Here is a 24983-nt window from a genome sequence, read left to right as displayed (position 1 = left end):
ACTGCTGGTTAGCTGGTTTATATACGTTTCTATCTGCTTTAACTGCTGGTTAGCTGGTTTATAATATGTTCGTATCTGCTTTAACTGCTGGTTAGCTGGTTTATAATATGTTCGTATCTGCTTTAACTGCTGGTTAGCTGTTTTATAATAGGTTCCTATCTGCTTTAACTGCTGGTTAGCTGGTTTATATATGTTTCTATCTGCTTTAACTGCTGGTTAGCTGGTTTATATATGTTTCTATCTGCTTTAACTGCTGGTTAGCTGGTTATATATGTTTCTATCTGCTTTAACTGCTGGTTAGCTGGTTTATATATGTTTCTATCTGCTTTAACTGCTGGTTAGCTGGTTTATATACGTTTCTATCTGCTTTAACTGCTGGTTAGCTGGTTTATAATATGTTCGTATCTGCTTTAACTGCTGGTTAGCTGGTTTATAATATGTTCGTATCTGCTTTAACTGCTGGTTAGCTGGTTTATAATATGTTCGTATCTGCTTTAACTGCTGGTTAGCTGGTTTATAATATGTTCGTATCTGCTTTAACTGCTGGTTAGCTGGTTTATAATATGTTCGTATCTGCTTTAACTGCTGGTTAGCTGGTTTATAATATGTTCGTATCTGCTTTAACTGCTGGTTAGCTGGTTTATAATATGTTCGTATCTGCTTTAACTGCTGGTTAGCTGGTTTATAATATGTTCGTATCTGCTTTAACTGCTGGTTAGCTGGTTTATAATATGTTCGTATCTGCTTTAACTGCTGGTTAGCTGTTTTATAATAGGTTCCTATCTGCTTTAACTGCTGGTTAGCTGGTTTATATATGTTTCTATCTGCTTTAACTGCTGGTTAGCTGGTTTATATACGTTTCTATCTGCTTTAACTGCTGGTTAGCTGGTTATATATGTTTCTATCTGCTTTAACTGCTGGTTAACTGGTTTATATACGTTTCTATCTACTTTAACTGCTGGTTAGCTGGTTATATATGTTTCTATCTGCTTTAACTGCTGGTTAGCTGGTTTATATACGTTTCTATCTGCTTTAACTGCTGGTTGGCTGGTTTATATATGTTTCTATCTGCTTTAACTGCTGGTTAGCTGGTTTATATACGTTTCTATCTGCTTTAACTGCTGGTTGGCTGGTTTATATATGTTTCTATCTGCTTTAACTGCTGGTTAGCTGGTTTATATATGTTTCTATCTGGTTTAACTGCTGGCTGCTTTGTGCATCTCCTCTCATGCTTTGCACATCTTTGCATTGTTTCACGTAAGTGACGTTGTGTATGGATTGCATCCCCCCTCAACCTGCTATAGGGAATTTATACATTGTATGGTACATTGTGTCTCTGCTCAGTCCATGAGCCACCCTAACCCGACCCCCAAATAAAGTGTCCAGGGTAACCCATATCCACGCCTCACTAATTTTTTTGAATAGGATGATGAGGAAGATAAAATATATGAAATAACTAAAACTAATACTAAAACTAAACTAAACTAAAACTAAGCATTCAGAAAAAAACGATAACTAATAAAAACTAACAAACCTGCTCTAAAAACTAATTAAAACTAACTGAATAAGAGAAAAAAAGTCAAAACTAATTAAAACTAAACTATAACTAAAAATCCAAAACTATTATAACCTTGGTCTGTGGTGAGCTGGGACCCTGTTAAAATCGCCCACCATACCTCACAACATTTGAATACGGACATAAAATGGTGTCTTGTAGATACTCAGGTAATGTTTCTATTAATTTGGTGGGTTTGGTGAGCCTGTGAAGGCTGAGGAAAACCCGTACAAATGCTCTCCAACATTGGGACATTGATCTGACAAACACTCACCGGACACAGAAACATCCATTATCGTAGGATTTGAAACACTGAGTCTCGATGCTCAATTACTCTTATTTTTGAACAAACAAAAACATAATATAACACAAACGTGTCTAAAAAATTGGTAATTCCTTTTCAAAATTGTCACAGTTCTTCCTCCTTCCTCATTAATGACAGTCTTGTAGTGTCACTGGAAAGGCCTGTGGTGAATGAATTCCTCCCCCTGGTGGATTATCTGTGTATTGCATGTATCTAATTGTATATATCAGGTTTTTCAAGAAAAAAAAATCACACTGATCATGTAGAGGACTTCAAAACTCATGTATCAAATATGATACATTTGGTGTTATAGGGCTGAGTGATTTTTCACTGTTTATTGTAATATCATCCTTTCTATTTTGTGTTTTCTCAGTGAAGATCATGTATTTTACTTAATTTCATTTATTGATTGTGTAGATGTTAATAAAATTTCAGAGTAAATTCAGTGGCTATTATATCAGAAACAGAGAAAACTGAAGAAAAACTGACTTTTTCCATCCAATCGCTCATTAACTGAACATAAACCCAGTGTGACCACCCACTGTCATTGATCCAACTCCATAGGTTTTACTGGTGAATCGATGTTGTAGAAGATGATGGTGTTTCCGTGGTAACTCTGAACGCCCAAATGGGTCATATCTGATGACCATGAAAAGATGAATAACTGTATTTTACACCAATTATTTACACTTATTGATAGGATTAGTGGATCAACAGGTATTAAACAGTTTAGATCAGTGGATGTTTGGGTCTTTATGGGTTAACGAGTAATTTCTAAACATTTTAACCTTTTTCGTGACTCAAGCTTTATGAAACATGCTGTGACTGAATACATAAAAGTGGTTCGATTTTTGTGTATGTACCATTATAAAAAAAAGTAAAATAGTCATAAGAGAACAGTGTTTCACTCATAATAAAGGGTCTTTCTTCCACTGTTTCCACTCCTCCCAGATGCATTCCAGTAACTTTTTTCAAGTCTTTATAAAATGATCCAGGGGAAGTTGTGCCAAAAAATGCAGTTTTTTTAAGATGATCTACATCTAAATCAAGCTCAAAGATGTTTTGAGATGTTCAGTGTTCTGACATTCTCAAGAAATACCTAAAACCCCATATATGGACACATATCTCCATGTAAATGACATGAAAACTATAGAGAGAAAAGTAATTGAGTCAAGCTGGGGTGCTGATAAGGGGAGGGTAAACATGACAAATTCATGGGGCCCAGCATTTTTGGGGGGTCCATAGAGCAGTGGAGGGGGTCCAGTGGATACAGGATAGAAGTTGTGAAAATTGCACGTAAGATCTGATGAAAAAGAGAGGAACAGAAGTCAGGAGTCGGATGTTGAAAGTATGTTAAGTTTCAGTTTTGTTTTCAAGATTCAATTCAATTTATTTGTCATTTCAGCGTATAAAATACACAGAAACGAAACATTGTACTCAGGTCCCCAATTGTCGGCAGCATTTAGTAAATAGTATAAATTACTAATAAAAATAATAAAATAATAAAATACTGATTTAACCCCCCCCCCAAAACAAAGAAAAAAAAGTTACCTATAAATATCTAAAATTTTTATTTCTAAAGTGCACAGCAGTAAAGTGCCAATTTAAAGTGCATTCATTCATGCTAGCATAAGTGACGTTATGTATGGATGGCCCCCCCACATACATACACCCCCCCACCCTGCTCCGACAGAACCACAAGATTTAAATCCCACCGCTACTTCGCACAAACCTGTTTTAACTTGGATTGCGCAATTTGCCCCTGCTCACTCATGCATGAAAATGTGGGTCTGTAAATTTGGACAAATATGCACCAATCCCCTACCTACCGACGTCCATAAAAAAAAATTCCAAAAATTATCAAATTCAGAACTGGGGGTAATTTTTCAAAATGTATATAGGTACAGGGTGGGGAAGCAAAATTTACTATGAACATTTAGTTGTTTTTTCTCAGCAGGCACTACGTCAATTGTTTTGAAACCAAACATATACTGATGTCATAATCATACCTAACACTATTATCCATACCTTTTCAGAAACTTTTGCCCATATGAGTAATCAGGAAAGCAAACGTCAAAGAGTGTGTGATTTGCTGAATGCACTCGTCACACCAAAGGAGATTTCAAAAATAGTTGGAGTGTCCATAAAGACTGTTTATAATGGAAAGAAGAGAATGACTATGAGCAAAACTATTACGAGAAAGTCTGGAAGTGGAGGAAGCAACAAAAAAAAATGTACCAAAGCTTTTATTAAAGCTCTCAAATTCAAAATCAAACCAAAACACTTGTTGTCAACAAGTGTTTTTGGTGTTCTTGTGTAAGATTTTAACTTCAAATCATATTTTACTGCATTTCTAATGGTCTTGTTGTCTACCTCAAGTTCAATTGCTGTTTTTCTCATGGATTTGGTTGGATCCTTTAGGATTTGGGATTTGAGAGCTTTAATAAAAGCTTTGGTACGTTTTTTGTTGCTTCCTCCACTTCCAGACTTTCTCGTAATAGTTTTGCTCATAGTCATTCTCTTCTTTCCATTATAAACAGTCTTTATGGACACTCCAACTATTTTTGAAATCTCCTTTGGTGTGACGAGTGCATTCAGCAAATCACACACTCTTTGACGTTTGCTTTCCTGATTACTCATATGGGCAAAAGTTTCTGAAAAGGTATGGATAATAGTGTTAGGTATGATTATGACATCAATATATGTTTGGTTTCAAAACAATTGACATAGTGCCTGCTGAGAAAAAACAACTAAATGTTCATTGTAAATTTTGCTTCCCCACCCTGTATATATATTTTTTTTTGATACACCCTGAAAAATAAACCTGCCTTGCCTTGTCTGTATAGACATTCTAACATTGACATGGGTCATGTAATCTAGCATTCTGAGTTGGATATTCTGAATTATGCCTTAATCTGAATGGAGTATTCTCCGGTGAAGAAATATGGTATATGCTTCTGTTATTCAGGTTTTAGAAGTGTTGTGTGCAGGGGCGGAACCATAGAGGGCCATGGCCTTGTAAGAGATTCTTGCCTCAGAAACACACCTGTGTTCAAAGAAGACCTCATGAAATTAAATTAAGCATGGTGCCATCTCCATTCGGTTCTGGAGATGTGATGTAAGGTGGTGTGATACCGTGGTTATTTTAAGTGTAAAATCTGTCCAGACTGGGCTCATTGGTGAGCCAAGAGAGCAGTCATGCCTGTTAAACATAAAAGCAGCTGTAACAAAAGACTTTCTCCTCAACCTCTCCGCTTCCACAATACAATAGCATGATTTTATATATATAGTGTATCGTTACGTCTTATGTTATAGTTGAGTATGTTCTTTTAAGTCAGCTGTATTCGTTTCGGAAGCTGGAGTAGAGGATCACAACTGGAAGAAACACCAATGGTTTTGTCGAAAGGAAGAAGCACGGCAACTTTTTTAACATGATTAAAGACTTGGATATCGTCAGGGGGTAGAGGTCTTATTTAGACTCCATGGCTCTGTGATTACACTGGGTTACAAAAAATGTTTTTTGCAAGTTGTCTAGGTTTTTTCAACTGAATTAGGACCATTTTGCACCGCTAAATCCAAAAATGACATCTGTTTTTCTCAATGAGATCAGGTTTTTTTTTGCTAATTTGATTTTGAAAAATTTGATCTTCTCACAAAATTGATTACATTTTTGTGACTTTATCAGTTGATTTTTTTATATAGTTCTCACCCAAAATAGGTTGTAAGAGAAAAAAAAAAAAATTCTAACAGGATTCCTGTTAGGTACAATGGTGTATTCACCGCAGATGTAGCAGAATACATCAGGCTTATTTTTGCAAGATCTTCTAGTCGAAGCCATTTCATTCACCTGTAATATTAAAAAAAAACATTAATCATAAATTGGCAAAAGTAAAATCTTCAGAACTCATTTATTGCAAGAAATATGAAAGAATTTTGTACCATATGATGTGAAAATGCCCATAAATGTAAGCAAAAATGTTAAAAAACCAATATGTAGCACACCAAAATTATCCTAAATCAGCTCAAAAAACTTAATAAATTTGTTGTTGACCAGTGTTATGTTATAATTTAAAAGGAAAGTCTCAGACCAGATCCCCTACTGGTTACATTGGGTGCTTCAGAAAGCTCCAGAAGGATGCAGAAGGTACAGCACCACCTCCTGTCCTATGGCCTTCTCTGTGCAAAGAAGTTCATTCTCCTGTTGTGGAAGTCAAAAGAGACATCAACTTTTAAAGCCTGGATAACAACAATGATGGCTCCCCTTCAATTAGAAAAGATTAGATCAGTGGTTCCCAACCTTTTTTTGGCTCGTGACCCCATTTTAACATCACAAATTTCTAGCGACCACAGGCATTTAAAACTGAAACATTTTTTTTGGCTAAAATTAATTTGTTTTTGATCATGTAATAGTTTGACAAACTGTGAGTCTGAGACTGAAGTACTGTGGTACTGTTTATCTGTCAAATGTTCATTGTGGTCAGTTTCAGATGCTGCAGCTCTTTCATAATTCATGGTTTGAGTTCTTGTTTGTTCAGTATTAATTGTCAGCCTTGTAAATCCAAGCTGGACTGACCAAGGAAAGTCAATTCTCACTTTGTGCAGTAATCTACACCTGACTTTTCTCCCTCCATACATAGTAATATACATTATATAGACTAAATGTCACCTAAAATTAACAGTTATTTGCAACATAGTATAGCAAACTATTACATGATCAAAAACAAATTAATTTTAGCAAAAAAATAAATGTTTCTGTTTGAATGTCTGGGGTCGCCAGAAATGTATGATGTTAAAATGGGGTCACAAGCCAAAAAAAGGTTAGAAACCATTGGGTTAGTAGAAACATGCAGTCGAGAAAACGGAATATTTTGTGCGTTTACATTCAGTGAGTCTTATTCACATTAACATATAAGAGTCTTGGACATATGAGGAAAAAAAAAAACAAACAAAAAAACAATCAAATACACCCACATGTACATGCTCATAGAAACACAGATATCCAGGATTCCAGCTGCTGTAGATGCAGACATCGCCATGACAACACAACACAGAGTCAAGTCCCGCCTCTTTAAACTTCAAAACCAGAATCCCACATGTGACTCCGGTGCTAAATGTGGCAGGAAGGCAGAGCAGAGTGAAGAAAAAAAAAAAAACAGAAAGGGGAGACAGCTGGGTCACGGGAGTCCACCAAGCGTCCAGGAAACGCATCACAGTTCAGGAGGGGCCCGGCACAAAAAGAGGCGGGACCCGGGGTTTGTTATTGGAAAAGCTGACAAGAGCGTAAGGCAGCGGTCAGGGGAGGGGAGGGGAGGGGAGGGGAGGGGAGGGGAGATAGAAGGAGACGGAGAGGAGTGACTGCCTGGATTTGAGTTGGTCAGTGAAGGCCTCATTGCAGCTTCTGAGCAGAGTCTCAATCTAAGTAGTATCTGTTTGACATACTTCGACTCAGAACAGAGGGAAACAGAGGAATAAACAGAGCGAGAAAGGGCAAAAAAAACAAAAAAAAACAGGAGTAGGAAGGAAGAAAAAGAAGGGGACAAGGTAAGGTCTAGTTTCAGTGTCTTGTGTGGTTGCTGGTGTGGCTGTGGTGGGCGTGGAAGTGGAAGTGGGCTGAGCTTCGACAGCTGCTACCTTATTAAAAGTGGACGGAATTAGATCTGCACAACTCCCTCTTGACTTTTGTTTCTCTTGGCACTTTTTTTTTTTTTTTGTCTCTAGTTTGTGCTCACTGGCTTGGGACAAAAAAACATTATAACCACTTTCCAAATGCAGAGCCCTCCGAGACTGAAGCGCTTAAATTATTTGTTGTGAACCAGAGGGAGGAAGTTTCTTTTCTTTATTCACCCACAGATGAAATTGCAAGAAAAGTGATTTGCAAGTTTCGCTTTAAATCTCAGCTTCTTTGTGTATATATATAAAGACAGAAGCAGAGGGAGGTTGATTTTGGTGGACCGGCCGCCCCGCTTCCCCATATCAGTCCCAGTAACACATTTGGTTTCAATTACGTCGTCCCTCTGGGGGGAACGAGCTGCTATAAATAAGTAACAAGAAGCTGTGTGTGGACGGAGTGCAGCCTACTGTGTGCCGGGGGTTCGACTGCGGAGGACGGGCCGCATGCCTCAGCGTTGACTCCGGGTGGGAGGGGTCACCGATTGGCTGGGTTGTGTTGAAGGGATGTGTGTGTGTTCAGAGGGTTGAGGTCTTGTTTAGACTGGGTCTCTGTGTGGCCTAAAGGAAGCTGCTGATAACAACGCTGCCGGAGAAATCCAAGCTGTTTGAAGAGTTTGATAGACAAAGTTTTATTAAAAGTAAGAAAAGTACTTTTATGATGTGTATTTCTGGTGAATTTAGTACTGATTAAACTGACGTCACAGTCATAGTAATAGTTAGCTTTGGAGATGACGTAGGTAACTTCTACAAAAATGTGCATTAAATTATTGATAGAGTTTGATAGACATTAGGGTTGGGAATCTTAGTTGTAAGGCCGATATGATACGCATCTAGATACAGCATCTCCGATCCGATATATTAAAGATGCACGTGTGGAACCTTGCAAAGCGATACGATCAGTGGCGGCTGCTCGTCTTTCAGAGAGGGGAAGCTCATTGTCGGCTTACATCAAAAGAAAATTGTCAAGTTATTTAAACATAAATTCATCCCTCCGTTCCTTTGTAAGAAAATGGTCAGTGACCTTATCGTACCGACTAAACAAGAAAACGCTGAAATGTTAAATTGAAACAAGGAAGTACAATGAGTGTGTTTTATTTACAGTGCAAGAAATGAACAAGTCATTTCGTAGTAGTTTCTCTCTCAATTTCACACACAGAATGTGCGACGGTATTAAACTGAACTGTCAGTGAAGGAGTAGATCTGAAAATAGCTGTCAATCAAATGGAATTCAGCCTTTCGACTGATCTTCCAATCAGCACGTGGGATTCTGGCGTCCAACCCGGCCGAGCTCCGCCCACAGCTCCATTCACCCCCAGAGACGCTGAGCGTCCGGGGGCGGGACAACATCGTGGCATTTATCCAATTACCGTCCAGTTTTGAGGCAATGAAAAAAACTGTTCCACTCAGTCCCATTGAAGTGCATGGACGCTGAGCGTCTACGGACAAATGCACTGAGCAGAGATCGAATGAGAAAACAGTGCAACAGGAATGGATGAGAAGTGAACAACATCGAGTCTGTTGATTTGTGATAAAGCTGATTCATTTATAGTCAATGAAATGTCAACACAACCGTACATATTTGACCATTTCATTTTTGTAATTTTGGGGAAGTTGAGCTTCCCTTGCAGTCTATGAGAAATCACCTCCGGATACGATTCACACCCAAATCATAATACAGAGCAATTAAGCACATTCTGATTCAACAAGTTCATTCTGGTAAAAAAAAAAAAAAATATGCAGTGCAATTCAATGAACTTAATTACTTATTTATCAAATAAGATCATGACTTTTTACAAAGTGACTTTTGTGCAGTTTCATAACACGTGCCTCACATACTGTCACGTGAAAAAGTTTGGTCTTTGTTTCCAAAGTAGTTTCTCTGCAGGTTTCTAACACTCAACTTCTTGCTCCTTCGCCGAATCATTTTGTAAAATAATGTATTTATAATGTAGGTAATACAGAAAAAAGTTCTGTCACTTTAAGAGACACCTGTGCAGGGCCAGATTAACACGTCATTGTACCATGGGCAACAATATTCAAGTGCCCCATCATCACAACCCCAGAATCCCTATAATCTGGCAAAATACAGAATAAATTCCAGGAATATATGTAAATATACCCCATACTTCAATATCTAACTATCATCAAATGCATTTTGATGTACAAATGTGTAAATGCTCGTAGAACTACAAGTGCACCACTATAGCCTCTTGTCAAGGCCACTCACTTGCATATGATGATATGAAAACAAAACACATTAGCATCAGTATAATCTAAAATTGATCCACTACATTAGAAAGAGAGGGAAGTGTCCTCCATTTTCACAAAAAATAAATAAGAAACCATTTCCAAAGTATCCAGTATTTATTTAAGAACACTTTTTGCGGACAGTTTCATTTATAAGCAAAAGATAACCAGACATTTTTGTTATGCCCGAGCTACCCAGGGCCCTTCAGAGGTCGCGGGCCCCCGTGCAATTGCCCAGTTGCCCATATGGTTAATCCGGGCTTGCACCTGTGTAATTATTGGGTTAAAATATTTTATTTCAAGTAACTGCCAATGTAGTAAGAAAATAGCACTTTTCAAGTTTTCTTAATGTAAGAAAATATTATCTAAGGATTATAGAACGCTAAAATTATTATTTTAAGCAGAACATACTGGTTTCAAGTCTCCATTGTAAGATTTTTTTTTAAAAATCTATCTGTCTGTCTGTCTGTCTATCTATCTATCTATCTATCTGTCGTCTTATGAAGATGTAATGATTTAATAGACATGTATGGGCAAAACAAACATTGAAGGGAAACACACTGTGTCTGCCACACTCATCCACCAACAGTGTAGCTTAATTTGTTATAAATATTTATAACAAAATAACTTATTTTCATATTCAGCAAATTCTGTAAAGCCCTTGAGGTGACCTTGTTGTGATACTGGGCTCTACAAATAAAATTGAATTCAATAAATAAATAAAATAAAATTGAATAAATATTGCTAAAAAAAAAAGAAAAAAAGAAAAAAAAAGTCACAATGAAAGTTTGTGGAACCAGTCAAATAATCTTAACAAGATTAAGTCTCAATAAATAAATACATTTTAAAAAAGAATATCTTTCAAGATAAACATTCCAAATTCAAGTCAGTTTGTCTAAGTCAGATTTTCCTTTTTTGCAGTGTGGGGCATACATTTAGAAAAAAAAACAAAACAGTACTGAAGCTCTGCACTCCATGTAAAGAGTCAGTCTCAAGTTTTAAGCCCTTGAGATCAAGTCTAAATTCAGTTAGAAGTCCTCATGCGTAAGGTCAAGGAGGTGTTCTACATCAGTTATCCAATATGGATGTTGGATATTGAGCCAAAATAACACTGGGACACTTTATTCAAGCACTATAATTTGATAAAATCATCTGAGTCTTGAGTCCATCTGTAGAATGTGGTCATCTCATCCTCACATGTCAGTGAACAGAAGCTCCAGTATTTAACCCATAAAGACCCAAACACCCACCAGTGACCAAAACCATCTACTGATCTAAACTGTTTAATACCTGTTGATCCATTAATCCTATCAATCCATGTAAATAATTGGTGTAAAATACAGTTTTTCATGTTTTCATGGTCATCAGATATGACCCATTTGGACGTTGAGAGGCTCCGTAGTTACCGTGGAAACACCGTTATCTTCTACAACATTGATTCACCAGTAAAAGCCATGGAGTTGGATCAATAGTTCCTTTTCCATTGGACGTATGTGCAGAACTTTACCGATATTTACTTGTTATTTACGTATTGTATCTTATTTTGGCTCCGATCCAGCTGATGTCATCATATCAGTTGCCTCCATATATGCGCCAAGTCTGAAGTAAATTGAAACAAAATTGATCTTTTTATAGAAATTTGAAATTTTGCAGATTACAGTGGAAAAAATTTAAATCTTACCAAGTATATTAGCAGATTTATTTTATTTATTTATTTATTTTTTTGCTTAATTAATTTTCTTTATTTTTTGCTTAATTCAAGATTTATTTTTTTTTTTTTTTTTGGCTTGATTAAAGATTTTTTTTTGCTTAATTCAATTTTAAAAAATCCGTCTGGAACAAATCCGCCTGGAACAAGTGAAAATTATCTTGGTAAGATTTCTTCAAATCAGATTTTCCAGATCTATTGTCTAAAAATCAGATCTTCTATCTCACTGAAAAGTTACTCTTTAGGTGATTATGTCTTACTTTATGTGCGATGATATATTATGACTAGAAATGAGAAAAATACACTCGGCTTGATTTTTTTTTTGCAGTGTATAAGTAAATAGGAAAATACAAGAGTTTTCGTTTTTTTGGGGTTTTTTTTTACTTTGACCTGCTTTTCCAAAAATGTAACCACATCTATTATGGGTCTCTGGCAATGAATAAACCCAATTTGGTATGAATTCAACCAATAGTTTTGCTGCTACAGACATGTGAAATTTCACCCGTTATAAGTACATCGTAAAAAAAAAAAATTAAATTCATAAAAAATTTAACTTTGACCTATTTTTCCCCAAAATGGGACCACATATTTTCTGTGTCACTGGTAATTTATAAACCCAATTTGGTATGAATTCAACTAATAGTTTTGCTGCTACAGACGTGAAATTTTGCCCATTATAAGTAAAAAAAAAAAAAAGGGGGGGGATAAAATAAATTAAAAATTCATAAAAAATTTTAAATTTGACCTACTTTTCTTAAAATGTAATCTGATCTAGTCTGGGTCACTGGCAATCTATAAACCCAGTTTAGTATGAATTCAACCAATAGTTTTGCTGCTACAGACATGGGAAATTTTGCCCATTATAAGTAAATGGGGAAAAAAATGAATTAAAAATTCATAAAAAATTTTAACTTTGACCTACTTTTCCCAAAATGTAATCAAATCTATTCTGGGTCACTGGCAATCTATAAACCCAATTTGCTTTCTACTAACAGTTTTGCTGCTAGAGCGTTAAGAATGAAAGAAAGAAAGAAACAAACTGAACGGGATCATAAATGGTGATAAATCCCTTATGGATGGTTAAATACAGAAGAACAAAGTCATTTGGGAACTGACACAAATGCCGCCCTGGGTCCTTAAGGGTTCAATGTTAAAATAAAACAGGCCCATTTATTCAGAGGGACTCGAACCACCCCTGCACAATAATCTACTCTACTCTGTCCAGTCGAGCTCATTAGCGAGTGCATTTGTTCGCTTTGCACCACCCACCTCCCGCACTCGGAGCTTAAAAACTTGATTTAGAGTTTAATTACCTTTTTTAAATTACACCAGGGGGGGAAGTCGTTTATATCCCAGAAGAAAGCCAATGCCGTTTCCAGGAGCAACACTTTTTCAGGCTGTAAATTGCTGCCTCAGGATTCAGAGAGGTCTCATTATCGCAACTTTTTTGACAACATTTTCCACGGACCTCCACGATCTTGACGAGGCAGGTCCCGCTGTGCTTGATTACGCTCATTGAGATGCAGAAGATTTGCTGGTTTTCATTTAGAATTTCTCACAGACTGCTAATCCTGTTCACAAATCAAACTGACCTAAACAGCAAAGGTTGAGTACATTTTCGAGAGTAAAATAGGTCTTTTTTTCGTTTTTTTCCCCCTTCCTGTCCTCTGGGTGATGCACAGGCCTGGTGGTAAACACAACTATGAATAGAGGTGTTTCAGACTTTGTGCTTTGCTGGGGTTTTCAAAAAGTCAATTACTCTTCTACAGAAGTCTTCGAATAGAGGGAAGTTTCGTCTTCTCCAGAGGAAATTTGTCTTGGGTGCGGCGCTACAGTCTGTTGCATTTAATGAAAAAAACATCACATTAACATGGAGGCATTTGTCAGTACATTTAACACTGACAACAATAAAAGGGATGTTTTACATTAACCCATAAAGACCCAGTGCTAATTTTATGGCTCTTCCCAAGTGGATTTTTCTCTTTATTTAACTTTTCTTAAGGGATTTATCTCCATTTATTGTCATATTATCCTCTGTATTTTGCATTTTTTCAGTGAAAATCATGTATTCTTCTATATTTAATTCACTGACTATGTAGATGTTCATAAAAACTCAGATTACAGTTGAGGATTATTATATCAGAAACAAAGAAAGCTGAAGAAAAAGTGACATTTTCAGTCAAATCTATCATTAATTGAACATAAACCAGGCATATCCATCCACTGTCATTGATCCAACTCCGTGGGTTTTACTGGTGAATCAGTATTGTAGATCACAGGTGTCAAACATGTGGCCCAGGGGCCAAATCTGGCCCGCCTAAGGGTCCAGTCTGGCCTATGGGATGAATTTGTGAAATACAAAAATTACACTGAAGAAATTAACAACTGATGGTGTCAAAATAATTTTAATTCAGGTTCCACATACAGATGCGTACAGACCAATTAATTCTGAAGTGGATCAGAGCAGTGAAATATTATCGTAATATCCTACAAATAATGACATTTGCAAATTTTCTCTTTGTTTTGGTGTAAAAAAGTAAAATTACATGAAAATATTTACATGAACAAACTATACTTTTACAACAAATTTGAATAACCTGAACAAATATGGACAACATTCTGTTAATAAATGTACGTGTATTTGTAGATCCACCGTGATCTGTAAGTTATAATGTAGGCGTGTAAATGATAAACTGAGGCAGAATATTTTTTAAATTGCACTTTTTTTTCTTAAGACATTTGAAGTTGTTCCTATTATTTAGATTTTTAATGAAACTTTGTAGATATGAACATTACCATCATTTAATTTTTCTTTTTTCACTGTTATTATTTTACTGGTCCGGCCCACTTGAGATCATACTGGGCTAAATATATCTGTAAATCGACACGATATTTACGTTCATCACCATGTTTATGAAATGACTTCTCATGTCATGTCGCGATTATAAATAAACAAATTATCGCATTTGTGATTTAATGGAAAAACCAACATTATGCACTTCTGTTTTTCCGACATTTAGTAAATATCGGTAAAGTTTTGTGCAGATGTCCAATGGAAAAAGCAACTATTGATCCAACTCCATGGGTTTTACTGGTGAATCAGTGTTGTAGAAGATGACAGTGTTTCCATGGTATAACTGGTATATCTTGCAAAACTGCAATGGGAAGACCTTTTTCCACAACTACAGTCACATGCATTTAAAAAAAAAACGGATGCTGACGGACGTTACAACAAGTGAAGAAGAAGAGTTTTAAAAGAAACATGGTGCAATTTGTGTGGACACACCAGGAAACTGAATTTTTTTTAAATTTAGTCTGAGATAGAGGGGTAATATATAATAATAATGAATATATCTGTAAATCGACACAATATTTATGTTTGTCACCACGTTTATGGAACGAATTCTCATGTCATCTCACGATAATAAATAAACAAATCATCGCATTTGTGATTTAATGGAAAAACTGACATTACGCACTTCTGTTTTTCTGACATTTAGTAAATTCGGTACCGTTTTGTGCAGATGTCCAATGGAAAAGCAACTATTGATCCAAGTCCATGGGTTTTCCACAGGTAGAGTCACATGAATTTAAAAAAAAAGAAAACGGATGTTGACGGATGTTACAACAAGCGAAGACGAAGAGTTTTAAAAGAAACGTGGTGCAATTTGTGTGGACACACCAGGAAACTGAATATTTTTTTAATTTAGTCCAAGATAGAGGGGTAATATATAATAATAATGAATATATCTGTAAATTGACACGATATTTATGTTCGTCGCCATGTTTATGAAACAAATTCTCATGTCATCTCGCGACAATACATAAACAAATCATCGCATTTATGATTTAATGGAAAAACCAACATTACGCACTTCTGGTTTTCCGACATTTAGTAAATTCGGTAACGTTTTGTGCAGATGTCCAATGGAAAAGCAACTATTGATCCAACTCCATGGGTTTTACTGGTGAATCGGTGTTGTAGAAGATGACAGTGATTCCGTGGTATAATTGGTATATCTCGCAAAACTGCAAAGGGAAGACCTTTTTCCACAACTACCGTCACATGAATTTAAAAAAAAAACGGATGTTAACGGACATGACAACAAGCAAAGTAGAAGAGTTTTAAAAGACACATGGTGCGGTATGTGCGGACACACCAGGAAACTGAATATTTTTTTAATTTAGTCCGAGATAGAGGGGTAATATATAATAATAATGACTATATCTGTAAATCGACACGATATTTACGTTCGTTGCCATGTTTATGAAACAAATTCTCATGTCATCTCGCAATAATAAATAAACAAATCATTGCATTTGTGATTTAATGGAAAAACCGACATTACGCACTTCTGTTTTTCCGACATTTAGTAAATATTGGTAACATTTTGTGCAGATGTCCAATGGAAAAGCAACTATTGATCCAAGTCCATGGGTTTTACTGGTGAGTCAGTGTTGTAGAAGATGACAGTGTCTCCATGGTATAACTGGTATATCTCGCACATGTATCCACATGAGAACAGCCTGTAAAACTACACCATTCAGTCAGGTGATTCAGTTTTTGGTGGACACCATCTGTTTAATTTTTGAAGCAAAGAAAAATATATTTAAAACCCATCACCAGAAAGCGATATACTGTGTGAAAACTATGAAATAAAATCATTTTTAATGCTAATCTGATGTTTTCTTACATTTTAACACGCTCTAATACTAGTTGTTGCTCAGTTCATGGAGATAATTTGCAAAAAAAAAGAACTTTTTGTGCAATAAAACTTTTAATTACAGTCCAATAACAACTAGCAATTGATTTACATTCAAACATGTTACTGCAGATTAGGTTTATGGATAACAGCTGTCCACTGTGTTGGCTGATACAGGGTGGGGAAGCAAAATTTACAATGAACATTTAGTTGTTTTTTCTCAGCAGGCACTACGTCAATTGTTTTGAAACCAAACATATATTGATGTCATAATCATACCTAACACTATTATCCATACCTTTTCAGAAACTTTTGCCCATATGAGTAATCAGGAAAACAAACGTCAAAGAGTGTGTGATTTGCTGAATGCACTCGTCACACCAAAGGAGATTTCAAAAATAGTTGGAGTGTCCATAAAGACTGTTTATAATGGAAAGAAGAGAATGACTATGAGCAAAACTATTACGAGAAAGTCTGGAAGATACTATTAAAGAAGAATGGGAGACGTTGTCACCCGAATATTTGAGGAACACTTGTACAAGTTTCAGGAAGCGTGTGAAGGCAGTTATTGAGAAAGAAGGAGGACACATAGAATAAAAACATTTTCTATTATGTCAATTTTCCTGTGGCAAATAAATTCTCATGACTTTCAATAAACTAATTGGTCATACACTGTCTTTCAATCCCTGCCTCAAAATATTGTAAATTTTGCTTCCCCACCCTGTATAGAACTAAAACAACAAAACCCATGAATATACAAGAGAGCAACTGGAGAACAGCTGTCCACTGTAGTGACCACGATGCATGAAAGGGTTAAAATTCATGCTTTTTATCCTCATTCCCATAGGTGACACAGTGAGGGCGTTACCATGGGTTGTTATAAGTACGGTTTCATATAAATGTGGCTTTGTGTTTCTTTTTTATACACTGAACTTGCTGTGACGCATTGGAAGGGGGGAGCGGTTTCAAGCCTTTACAGCAGTTACATAACAGAAGCCATCCCAGGATATGGCAAGTTTTCTTTGTTCTTCTCTAAATAGAAAAAAAAAAAAAGGCAGGAAACAACCACTGTACTCCCTCTCCGCTCCTTCAGTCCTTCTCCTGCACTCGTGTCGTGTTTCGGCTCTATTTTACGGTTTGGATTCCGAAGCTTCTGCCACCAGGAAGCTCTGGAGTCCAATCACTCCCACTGCGACTCTGACGAGTAAAGACACAGAGCCAAGGCGAACACTGCCCACCTGTTGCAGGACAGGCAGCAGCTGCCGCTCCACCAACAGTTATATTAAGAACCCAGTCAAAGCTCCAAATACACCCCCCCACCCCCTACCCCCCACTCCGACCTTCCAGCCCTCGCCCTCGACTCTGTGTCTCTGCGTGGGCCTCTCACTGTCTGCCGCCTGCAGCTTCCACATGCCTACAGTTACCGCTGGTTAAATTGATAGATGCTGTTGGAGGTGATTAGATATGTGCACACAAATAGATGCTGTCAGTTACCATGCAGCGCTCTCACCCTGGAGAAAACAAGTAGGTGGAAAAAAAATCCCAGTTGTGACTGTGCAGACTGAGGCCGTGTCCACACTAATATGCTTCTGTTTTAACCCTTTAACCTTGTAAAGCCCGAACCGTGAAATAATTGACAGAAAATTCCAGTTCTTTGAAACTGGAGCCTTTATTGGTCCTTCTGAACAACCGTTTTTTTTTTTTTTTAAATATCAATTTCCATGTATGAGTTTCATAGAAATTAATGTAAAAAAAAAATGAAATGAAGTAAAATTAAACTATCCATCCATCCATCCATCCATCCATTTTCTTCCGCTTATCCGGGGCCAGGTCGCGGGGGTAACAGTCTAAGCAGGGATGCCCAGACTTCCCTCTCCCCAGACTCCTCCTCCAGCTCTTCCGGGGGGACCCCGAGGCGTTCCCAGGCCAGCCGAGAGACACAGTCTCTCCAACGTGTCCTGGGTCTTCCCCGAGGTCTCCTCCTGGTGGGACATGCCCGGAACACCTCCTCAGGGAGGCGTCCAGGAAGCATCCGAAACAGATGCCCGAGCCACCTCAGCTGGCCCCTCTTGACGCGGAGGAGCAGCGGCTCTACTCCGAGCTCCTCCCTGGTGACTGAGCTCCTCACCCTGTCCCTAAGGGTGCGCCCAGCCACCCGACGGAGGAAACTCATTTCGACCGCTTGTATCCGGGATCTTGTCCTTTCGGTCATGACCCAAAGCTCATGACCATAGATGAGGGTAGGAACGTAGATTGACCGGTAAATCGAGAGCTTCTCCTCTCGGCTCAGCTCCTTCTTCACCACAACAGACCGGTACAGCGACTGCATCACTGCAGACGCTGCACGGATCCGTCTGTCAATCTCACGCTCCATCCTTCCCTCACTCGTGAACAAGACCCCAAGATACTTAAACTCCTCCACTAGGGGCAAAGACTCCCCACCGACCTGGAGAGGGCAAACCACCTTAAATTAAACTAAATAATATAAAATAAAATATAAACTAGAAAAGCACTCGGAGAGCACAGACCTCCGCCAAGGCAGATCAGTCACCCCCCCACCACCACCAGAAAGTAATCATTTGTTCCTTGTGCCAGAAGTAACAGTTCCTGAAAATTTCATCAAAAGTTGAGTTGAGTCAAGTCTAGTGGAAACGCAGCATTAATTACTATTATACTTTGATTGAGTCCATGACCTTTGACCTTGAGTGACTTTGAAGGGTCAAACTCAAGGCCAACAACGTGTAGATTTCAACAATCTTTGTCTCTGAAACTACTAGTTGGATTAATTAAATTTTTTATGTCGCTTCCTTGGGACAACATCTACAAAGTGTGTTCACAGGCTTAAGAAATGAACTTATAATAGTCCATATTTTATGTTTATGTTTATGCATTTGGCAGACGCTTTTTTCCAAAGTGACTTACAGGGGAAAACCAATCAAATCACTCAATCAATCAAATTTTATTTATATAGCACCAGATCACAAAAAAGTTATCTCATGACACTTTATATATAGAGTTGGTCAAAACCAGACTCTAAGCCAATTTACAGAAACCCAACCGAATCCTCCGAATTTTGATGGTTTATAACATGGAAATGGTTCCAGATACCAGTATCGTTACGACTGAGCACCGATAAGAAGTCGTATATGGACTTTCATTTAATTAGTTACTATCCTCCAGTGACAGTACCGCCCACTTCTGCATCCAGACCACAGGACTCTAACACAGCGACAGAACCTGACAAATTCAACTTATTGATTCTTGATAGAACATGCCGATAAGCTACAGGGACATTGATCCTAAGGATGTAAAGATACGAAAATTTCATATCACGGTTATTGTGACCAAAATTATCACGGTTATCATTATTATCACAGTATTGCTGAAAGGTGCTCGAAATGTTCAAAAAGTACTTATACACAACCTGAAATAATTTACCCAAGTTGTATTTTGAAAAAAAAAGAAACAAACAAACAAAAAAAACAAATAAAATAATAGGCACAATGTACTTTCTGTGGCAGAAACATTCAAATATTAACATGTAAACATCAAACATACAAATATGCATTATAGATCGCACCTTCTAGCCATTGTCTGACCATTTTCCGTATTAAGTTTGTGTTGAAAGTGTGGTAATCAAACACGGTTATCATGATAATTAGAATTTAAACCAGGGGTCCCAAACATGCGGCCCAGGGGCCAAATGCGTCCCACCAAAGGTTCCAATCCAGCCTGTGGGATGAATTTGCAAAGTGCAAAAATTCCACAGTCAAGGCTGTGGAACTCATTTTAGATTAGGTTCCACATACAGACCAATACGATCTCAAGTAAAATAATAGCATAATAACCTACAAAAAATAATGACTATTTTCTTCTTGCTTTGATGTGAGAAAAATAATATTACATTGTGCCTATAAATAATACAAACTTCAATTTTTTTCCTTTGTTTCAGTGCAAAAATAACATTAAATTATGGAAATATTTACATTTACAAACTATCCTGTTAAAAAAAAATGTCAATAACCTGAACAAATATGAACAACCTGAAATGTCTAATGAAAATTAAATATTTTAACAATTTTCTGCCTGTTGCTAAGTGTTTAGTGTCTTTGCAGATCCGATCCATAGTGCACATGTAGAAATGAGAAGTTGAGGCAGAATATTGTTAAACTCGCACTAAATTTTCTTAATTTTTTAAGTTAAATTTCATTTTTTTCAGGTTATTCACAGTTGTTTTGGGATTGTTTATAAAAGTAAGTATTTTTGTGGAGTTGTCATTATTTAAATCATTTTAATAACTGAATGTTGCCCCTGAAAGAAAATGAGTTTAAGACCCCTGATTTAACCGTCAGGAATTTTACCGCAGTTTAATGTCATACCGGTAATCATTATATCCCTAATTGATCCTATTTTTTAGTTTGTTTTTCATCAGGATTACTCTTTTCTTCATGATTTGTAATTGTATTTTTTTATATACTGTAGGTGGTTTATTGTTTTACCAACTCGTATCATTTCAGCTGAGTGTTGCAACAGAATAATGACACTCACTATAACAACCGACGGGTTCTGGGAGATTTATTTGATATTCGCTGAGTCTCTTTTCACGCAGCGTTTGTGATATCTCCCTCCACTCTCCTGCAGATGGATGGATTGAGCTTCAGTGGGGGGGCTTGAGGATAAAAACAAGAGGCAGATGAGTCTTTTTGGAGGAGGTGAAAAGGAGAAAAGTGAGGCAGGAGAGGAGAAGGGGGGGATTTGCTGAGTGAGTGATAATTTGGGGATTAGACTTTAGAGCAGGAATCGGTTTGGTGCAAAGTAATTTCCATGAAAATAATGACCCCACCCTTGTTGTCTGTGGCCATTTCTGTAGGAAAACAGCCTAAAATGATCACAAACAGTGATGTCTCAGAAAAATAAATAAATAAATGAATACATAAATATAGCAGAGGAAATTATTTCATATGTGTGGCCACATATACCCAGTTTTTCTTGACTGTTAAACACCCATAATATTTATTATTCAGGTGCATGCATTTTTCTTTATGTATTCAGTTTTTGTAGCCTTCAGCATCAGTCTGATTCACAAGGTTATGTTTCAGTCTTGAAGTTGAAGAACAGATACATTTGTTCCAGTGAGAGTGCAAATTTGATGTTTGTTTTTTACCATGAAGTGAGACAGGAACAGTTAAGAAAGTTGGAAAGTTCTTGCTCAGCATATTATAGCCAACTATTATTTATATTTTTAGAGGAAAATGTGTTCATTCCAGTATATCATTGCTCACCAAAGGAAATATAACAATTCATAGGCTATATGGTATTAACCCTTTCATGCATGAATTGGGAAAAAAAAGTATCTATATTTTGTTTCGACTGATTTTATTGCTCAAAAGTAGGCTAAAGTTGAACAGAATTTTGATTTAAAAAAAAAAAAATTAAATGAAATATATATATATATATATATATATATATATATATATATATATATATATATATAGGTTGGGGAAGCAAAATTTACAATATTTTGAGGCAGGGATTGAAAGACAGTGTATGACCAATTAGTTTATTGAAAGTCATGAGAATTTAAATCTTCAAATCATATTTTACTGCATTTCTAACGGTCTTGTTGTCTACCTCAAGTTCAATTGCCATTTTTTTCATGGATTTGGTTGGATCCTTTAGGATTTTGGATTTGAGAGCTTTAATAAAAGCTTTGGTACATTTTTTGTTGCTTCCTCCACTTCCAGACTTTCTCGTAATAGTTTTGCTCATAGTCATGCTCTTCTTTCCATTATAAACAGTCTTTATGGACACTCCAACTATTTTTGAAATCTCCTTTGGTGTGACGAGTGCATTCAGCAAATCACACACTCTTTGACGTTTGCTTTCCTGATTACTCATATGGGCAAAAGTTTCTGAAAAGGTATGGATAATAGTGTTAGGTATGATTATGACATCAATATATGTTTGGTTTCAAAACAATTGACGTAGTGCCTGCTGAGAAAAAACAACTAAATGTTCGTTGTAAATTTTGCTTCCCCACCCTGTATGTTTTTTTCTTTTACTGTTTTTTGTTCCGTTTTAACAAGCAGCATCTAAAAAGTGACTGAACTCCCACAGGTTGATCCATTAAAGTCTTCTCACTATTTTCTTTCTATCAAAGTTTGATATGGCCATCAGGCAGGTCAATTAGGAGAGTAGGTTTTTATTTACTGTGACGGCCTGGCAGAGCTCGCTGCCTTCTCACATCATTACAGTTTCCTCAGACCAAAACCAAACAGAGCCACAAATACAATTAGACTTCACTGGTCAATCAGTGCAACAGTGTGTCTCAAAAAACCCATAAATAAAAGAGTGGATCAATAGGAAATTCACTTTTTTTTTTTTTTTAAACATCTTTTTCACTTAGTCGAACTTTTTTCCCAGCATCATTTGAGCTTCTTATGTGTCTGTTTGTACTTTTCTGACATATCGCTGTATTTCTGTATTTACCTTACTGATGTGAGCTCCATGACTGCTGCGTCTTGCACTGGTTCTTAGTAGTCATGCTTACACAGTTCATGTCGTGTTGTAACATAGCGTTGGCAGATTGTGACAACGCAAAACAAACAACCAGCAGATTTCTGTTACCTTGTTGTCCGGGTGTCATTTTTGAGAAAATACATGAAAATCTCTCAGCGTGTTGATGTTAATTTGCTGTTTACACCACTCTGAGGCTGACTGGAGCCACGGATTGTAACTGTTAATTAATTACATATTTGACTGTGTTTTGTGTTAATGAGTTGATAGTCTTAGTCCCAGTTTGGCGCACACTGACGCTTGGCCGCGATGTCAGTTTTTGATGCACGGGGTATGAGTTATCAACATGCTGAGTAGGTGATGTACAGACACAGGTTTAAAAAAAAAGAAAAAAAAAAGAATGGGTATAAAAGAGGAAATGGAACCGGATTCATTGAGCGTTTGAGACCAGAATGATGGTTCATCTTCATATTATTTTTCTATTAATAAAATGTTGGAGTTAACTCTATTATGTCTGTAATGTTAGTGCCTGTGCTTAAGGACGAGGCTGGTTGGCTCAATAGTATAGACAGTTATCGACCTATTGCACTAGCTAGTATCTTGTCTAAAGTACTGGAGAAAATTTTGCTAGCAAAACTAGAAATGTATGTTCTTACTACTGAAAATCAGTTTGGTTTTAAAACAAAACATGGTACTGACCTGTGTATATATGTTCTTAAAGAGATTGTATCTAGGTACACAAGCCTTAATTCATCAGTATTTCTATGCTTTATTGATAATAATAATAATAATAATAATCATAATAATAATAATCATAATAATAATAATGATAATAATAATAATAATAATAATAATAATAATAATAATAATAATAATAAACTTTATTTGTATAGCACCTTTCATACAGAAATTGTAGCCCAAAGTGCTTCACATTGATTGAAAAAATACAATATTAAAATACATTAAGATTTGATTATACATCAAGAAATAAAATGAAATTTGAGAGAAATACAATAAAATAAAAATAAAAACAGCGCACATTAAAATATTTGATTATGCATAGATTGATGCATCTAAGGCATTTGATAGAATCAACCATGAAAAATTATTTGCAAAATTGCTAGCTAGAGGTGTTCCCACATTCTTGGTGAGAATTTTAGTGTTTTGGTATGCACATCAGATGTTCTAGGTTAAACTGGACAATGTTGTATCTGCTCCATTTCATGTTGGCAATGGAGTCCGGCAAGGAGGAATCTTATCTCCTATTTTATTTAATTTGTACCTGGATGAAATGTCAAATCAGTTAAACAGGGCAAACACTGGATGTCTTGTGGGAAACACAACTGTCAACCATCTGATGTATGCAGATGATTTGGTCCTGCTCAGTCCATATAGTGCTGGGCTGCAGCAGATGTTGAAGGTGTGCTCTCAGTATGGCATAGACTTTGACATCAAGTATAACGCTAAGAAAAGCCAAATAATGAGAGTTAGAAGTGCAGGGGACAGGAAATCAACTTTTCCAACCTTTTATTTGTCTGACAGTCCTCTTGATGTTTGTGAGGAAATTAAGTACCTCGGTCATGTCATATCCAATGACTGGACGGACGACAAAGACATCCATCGACAGCGCTGTTAGATTTATTCTCAAGCTACCATGCTGATAAGGAAGTTCTCTTTGTGCTCTGATTCAGTGAAGTGTTCTCTGTTCAGAACCTACATCACACCATCATACACTGCTCAACTGTGGTTAAACTATAAGAAAATAAGTTTGCAGAGGTTCAAGGTAGCCCGTAGTGATGCATTGAGGTTGCTGCTTCATGTCCCTCGGTGGCATCAGGGCTCGTGACTGCGACTGAATTACGGTCGCATGCGCCTGAGAATTTCGGTAGTGCGACTGTTTTTGAGATTACGATCGCACGGTGCGCCAATAAAAAAAATGAGCGAAAATTAATACGTGCGCCTAGAATAATGGCTGCAGAAGTAACTCGTCAGCTGAAAATAAACAAGCTCCACGCCCCGCTGACTGAAGTGGAAAATCTAGTCCCCGCCCCCTCGCGTGCGCATCTCTGCGGATGGTCCAACACTGCATGACTTCGATGCACTGCCAGCGGTCAGGAAGTACCTACACTCTGGCACCAGGTCAAGGAGACTTGACTTCAGGCGTGGTGTAGACCACAGTGACTAAGGGGCACCAGGTTAAGGAGACTTGACTTCAGGCGTGGTGTATACCACAGTGACTAAGGGCCTTTAGGCCATGAAATAAAAAAGTTGGTTGTTGCA

General features: G+C 37.0%; 1 protein-coding gene across 1 annotated transcript in view; it reads left to right on the top strand.

Annotated features, from left to right (window-relative positions):
• The first annotated feature begins 7210 nt into the window (after positions 1–7210).
• sgcd (sarcoglycan, delta (dystrophin-associated glycoprotein)) overlaps positions 7211–24983 on the top strand; it is a 351693-nt gene continuing 333920 nt past the window's right edge. Inside the window, exon 1 of the mRNA XM_030153643.1 lies at positions 7211–7400. The gene's annotated coding sequence lies outside the window, so the exon portion shown is untranslated. The remainder of the gene's footprint in view (positions 7401–24983) is intronic.

The sequence above is a fragment of the Sphaeramia orbicularis genome, chromosome 14 (assembly GCF_902148855.1).
Source record: "Sphaeramia orbicularis chromosome 14, fSphaOr1.1, whole genome shotgun sequence".
Lineage (NCBI taxonomy): Eukaryota > Metazoa > Chordata > Actinopteri > Kurtiformes > Apogonidae > Sphaeramia > Sphaeramia orbicularis.
This window is presented reverse-complemented; position numbering and strand designations above follow the sequence as displayed.